The sequence below is a fragment of the Choristoneura fumiferana genome, chromosome 28 (genome assembly GCF_025370935.1).
Source record: "Choristoneura fumiferana chromosome 28, NRCan_CFum_1, whole genome shotgun sequence".
NCBI lineage: Eukaryota > Metazoa > Arthropoda > Insecta > Lepidoptera > Tortricidae > Choristoneura > Choristoneura fumiferana.
The window spans coordinates 769,576-775,565 of record NC_133499.1 but is presented as its reverse complement, the minus strand read 5'-3'; positions in this window follow the sequence as shown (position 1 = coordinate 775,565).

Genomic DNA, 5,990 nt, shown 5'->3' with positions numbered 1-5,990 from the left:
GTCGTCCCGGCTGATAGAGTCCTCAGGAGACCCAGAGCTGGCGCTTACCTCTCCCAGCGAATTTCTCTAACTGTACAGAGAGGTAATGCCGCCAGTGTGTTGGGGTCTATGCCGCAGGAGGGCCTCCTAGATGGTGTTTTCTTTTTATAGTTAGGTATATTTATGTTGTTTTTATTATTTTGTTTCCTATCTATTATTGTATCTTGTGTTGTGTATAATCTTCTTTAATAAGTAATATTAATTGTTTTATGTATGGTATATATATATTAATTAATATACTTATTAAATGAAAAAAATACAAACAAACCGACTTACAAACTTTTGCATTTATAAGTACTAGAGTTTACCCACGGCTTCGCACGCGTAAACCCAGTTTAATACATCAGTGCGTAAACCATTCGATCTGGTCACTGGTAGTTACAATTTACGGGCTTTTACAATACTCCACTGAGAATTCCCAAAATTTATAAGTATCATTGAGGTTGTTTTAAGAACAAACAACTGTCCAAATTTGAAGGCTTGAGAAGGTTGGAGACGTAATTATGCAAACAGGAACCAACCCACACCTACTCCAAAGTTTAGATAAGTATGCACCAAGTTACTAAGAGTAAAATGCACCTTCTATCAACTTGATAGAGTGCATTTTAGTAATTTGTTGCATACTTATCTCAATTTTAGAGGGTGCTGGTTGGTTCCTGTTTGCATAACTATGTCTGAATCTAAATCCAGCGGTTGAAATATCAATATTTTATCCCTGTCCCGTGGGAATAATGGGATGAAAAGTAGCCTATGTGTTGTTATTACAGACGGCCAGTTACCTACATGTACCTATACCAAATTTCATGACTCTAAGCCCAGCGGTTGTTATTTCGAGATCTCCCTATATATACTGTAGCCTTTGTTTCGAGATTTTATCCCAATCCCGTGGGAAAATCGGAATAAAAAGTATCCTGTTCCAGGTTATAAACTAACTTTTTGCTAAATTTAATTTAAATCCATCCAGCCGTAAACCTACTTACTTACTCACTCACAAACTTTCGCATTTATAATATTAAGTAGGATTAGAATGTGGGATGGCGACATTGGCGACGACTGTATGTATTTGGTATGTAATATTTATTAATTGTCGAGCTAGCGCGCCTGCAATCTTTTTAACTTTATAATTTTTCGCTGACCATAAACTACGTACTTCACCTTCTGATATGTAAAGAATAATGACAACTTTTACCTTTTATGCCGCATCTCACGCCGAGAACCCCCGAGAACACCCGAGAAGCGTGAATGTGATCGCTTTCTCGCCGTCTCGTTCTCGCGGTCGCCTGCAGGCTACTCCGAAACTCGAAACTCGAGTTCGTGTCGTGCGATCCTTCTCACTCTCGTATTAAATAGTATAAGTGTCGAGGGACCGCACGACACGAACTTCGAGTTTCGAGTTTCGGAGTAACCCTGCTGTTCTCCCGATCGGTGTCGGTATTTTCAAAGGGTTTCTCGGGCGAGACACGAGAACGGTATTAGAGGTGGGTAAATCCGGATCTGAAGATTCAAAAGAGTCAGATCCTCAACGGATCCGAATCCCTTATGACTCCTTTCAAATCTTATTGACTCCGGAGTTACTAACTCCGACTGGATCGAGCGGCTCGCCTCGCTCGTGATCGCCGTCACGCTCACTCACACTGACTCGCTCCGTCCGCCTTCGCTCTCGCTTGGCTCGGATCAGATCGGCAGGGCTACTACAAAAACTCGAAGTTCGTATCGTACGTCCCTTTCGCTCTCGTATTAAATAATAAAAAGTGTCAAAGGACCGCACGACACGAACTTCGATTTTGCAGTTTCGTAGTAGCCCTGCGGATCGGATCTTGGACTTGGATCTTATTATCTATGTTTGGTTGGTCGGTTCGGTTCGGTTCGTAGTAGCCCTGCGGATCGGATCTTGGACTTGGATCTTATTATCTATGTTTTGGTTGGTCGGTTTCGGTCGGTACTCGGATGGACTAACGAACAAATCTTTTCTCTCTCTCACGAATCTGTACTTCAGTTCAGTCAGCGGGTGGGGACCGCAGTACCGTACCGACACCGACCGACCGCACGAGCCGGAGCGGATCGGCCATAGATAAATTAATAAATCGCTCGTAAGAACCGGAGTCAATAAAGGAGTCGGATTCAATAAGCGGATTCGTCGGTACCGACCACCGGAGCTGGATCTAGTGAGTCAGATCACTTCGCGGAGTGAGAATTACCCATGTCTTGAACGGTATCCTTACATTTATATCGAATCGGTCTCAGGGCGACCGTGGACTAATGACAATAGTCGACGTTGTCGTGAAACAAGTGTAATTAGTATATTCAAAATGTGTGTTATAAATATTTATATATTAGTTATTATTAACATATTGGTTAATTTTCGAAGCCATTTAAATAAAATATTATAATTAAAAATAGTTGTGTTGGTTTCTTGTGATCGGTCGAGGGATGACACTTATCGACGACCAATCACAAGCAAGTAAAATGGCGGGAAAGACATTTGACAGACGGCCTACGGTGGTATGCCGGGACATTCGTTTTTCAGCATCAGGGCTAGTAAAATAATTTGAGAGTACTGCGATTTGTCTACTTAACTAAGTTGAACTGTTGTAACTTTTAAACAATAAAACTGTTTTCCAATACTGCTGAGTGTTTCTGCATTCAAACTCCTTACTTCTGAGTGTTGAACCAGTACGGTTCACATTTCAGAAGTGGGATTGCAACTTAATTGCCCACAAAATATTTGGATTGGACTGGAGATACAAATAATCATTTGGTTTGCATAGAAAACGTAAGTGTTTACTGTTATTTTTATTTCGCTTTATTACTTACCCTCCGAAATCAGTGTATAGAAAGTGTACATTCGTGAATTAATTTATCAAAGTTTGTAATCACAAAATTGAAGTAAAGGACAAAAAGTGAAATTTCTTACCTACATTTTCTTTTCGGAATTTGAGTAGAGTATATTCTTTCGATACACTGAGACCCACGAAGCCGTTTTTAATGTTGTTTACTGAAATACCATGGCGAAATTTCCGAAAAGAAAAGTCCGTTAATACTCGTGTTTATACATGCGCGACGGACGCATTTTGTTTCATTCTCCTTTGTGGCTTTATTTAATTTACGCATTAGTTATCCTATAATTACGGGGAATTTATTACCAAAATGTTTCATGTACCTATATATACGTTATTGCGTTACCTGCTGAGCAACTTAAGTTTTTCTTTTGTGCCTTTCTTAACTATGCTTTGAAAAAAATGATAATTAAAGAATCTTCTTAACGAATATTTCTTTTTTTTATGTATTGAGGTCACGAGAATATGGACGAACGAAGGGCGTCTCACGGGACGCTTACGCCGCCACTAAGACTCCGCGAAGCGACTCGGAGCCGTAGCCGTGGTAGAGGGCGTATGCGTTCACCTGAAGAGAGCCGTGTCAACCGCCACCGCCGGTCGCGGTCCAGAAGGTCGAGAGGAAGGCGATCACGATTGACGATTAGTCGGTCTCGCTCCCGGTCACAACGTTCAAGGAGGACAAGCTCGCGATATCCCCGTGATTGGCGCTCCAGGACACGGTCGCGTACTCCAGGGCGGCGTGAGACGTGCTGCACAGAATCCAGACGTTCATCTAGGTGCAGAGCTTCGCGCGTTCGTACGCCGTCCCGTGAAGCAATACGTCGTGGTCGTGAGTCAGATAACAATTTGTTTATTGAGAAGTTTATTAATGCTCTTAAGGGTATGAATAATAGTAGCGATCGTGATAAGTTTCCTGTGTTGAACAATGTAATTCCTGAGTTTGACCCTTTATGCAAGGAACAAACGGTTGATACGTGGCTTCATAAAGTCGACGAATGTTCACAAATCTATGGTTGGAGCGATAAACAAGTGATCCACTACGCTTTACCAAAATTAACGGGTGTAGCTAAAACCTGGTATCAAGGCCTACCCTCACTGTTATTCTCTTGGCCAGAATGGAAACTAAAGCTTAAGGAATCTTTTCCAACAAGGGACAATTATGCTGATTTACTAACGGAAATGCTCAATAAAAAGGTACGCTATGGGGAGTCATTAGAAATGTACTACTATGCTAAAATGAATCTTCTAAATCGATGTGAAATTTCGGGAAAACGTGCCGTTGATTGTATCATAGCAGGTATAGAAGATCGTGGTGTTAGATTGGGTGCACAAGGAGCAGAATTTACCGAACCAGAGTTGGTTCTCAAGTTTCTGAAAACAGTAAAAGTTGATAGGTCCACAAACGAACAGTTAAAGGGGAAAGATAGAGATAGGCGCTCACAAAATAATACATTTTCTAGTAATAAAGTAGGTGTCAGTTCTCAAAAGCAATCCGGATCCAGCATGGTATGTTACAATTGTAAAGAAACAGGTCACCCTTTCTTTCGATGCACAAAACCGAAGATACAGTGCGCTAAGTGTAATTTATTAGGGCATAAGGACACTGAGTGTCCTGGGACAAAGCAAAGTACCAATGATAAACCAAAAACAATTTTGAAAGTAGAAAACACAGGTGATTCAAGTGCTAAGTATAGAATGCCTATCAAAATTAACGGTCTATTTTCAGAATGTCTTGTTGATTTGGGGAGCGAAGGTACTTTGGTGCGTCTCAGTGAAGCTCAGCGTTTAGCAATAGATTGGAAGGTAGGAAAAGTGCCATTATTAAGAGGTATAGGTAACGTGCCATATAACCCACTTGGTAAAGCTAATGTTACGATAGAAGTGCAGGGCGTAGTAGAAAATCACGTAGAGATTTTAATAGTAGATGATTATTTAATAAATTGTCCTGTACTACTAGGCCACACTTTTACCGAAAGACCATCAGTCAAAATAGTCAAGACAGAATCGGATGTCATTTTTCAGAGGGTTAGTGCAGAGACGGTTCTGATTTGTCCGCTTTTATGTGAGGAAGAGACGCGCATAGGATGCGGCGAACTAAGAGCGGTCCTAGTTGGCTCGCGCAATTATTTTTCGGGTAAGGTTTACGTTAATGGAACCGTGCGCAATATTGTAGGCCATGAACATTATTTATTACCCGGCGAGTATCAATTGACGCAGGGTACGGGTAGGGTCCTTATTCAGAATATTAGCAACAATAATCTGGTTATAGAAAAGGGTAGCCTTATAACTCGGAGCCACGCTTTAACTGATAGTCTACAGGTTCAAAGATTAGACGCTAGTGAGCAACCGTCCACAGATGAATCACCAATTAGTTGTGGAGAAAACTTAACAGCCCAGCAAAAGGAGTCATTAAGAGTCCTGTTGGATAAATATAAATCTTGTTTTTCGATTGGATTAAAAGATCTTGGATTTACAACAGAAACTGAAATGGTGATTCAACTGGATGATCCTGACCCTGTAGTCTATCGACCATACCGTTTATCCTTTACTGAACGCCAATTAGTTCAAGATATGATAAAAGAAATGTTAGAAACTGGCATTATTCGGGAGTCTAACAGTCCTTATGCGAGTCCTATAGTGCTAGTCAACAAGAAGTCTGGAGAGAAGAGATTATGCGTTGACTATCGCGCTCTGAATCGCAAAACAAAGAAAGAGCACTACCCTTTACCTCGTATCGAGGACCAGTTAGACTTATTAGCGGGAAATTCTCTTTTCATTACCCTCGACTTGGCGTCAGGCTACTACCAGATTCCAATAGCTGAGAGTTCTCGGGAAAAAACTGCCTTCGTTACCCCTCAAGGTCAGTACGAGTATAACAGGATGCCCTTTGGGCTAGTAAACGCACCATCCGTATTTCAGCGTACAATGAATAAAATCATTCACAATTCGTCCGCTTCGTCTTATGCATTGGTCTACATGGACGATATTTTGATCCCTGCTAAGTCCTTCGACGAGGGTATGGTACGGTTGGAAGAGGTGCTGAGTTTACTAGCAAAAAGTGGTCTAACACTCAAAATGAGTAAGTGCAATTTTTTCTATAGTAAAATAGACTAC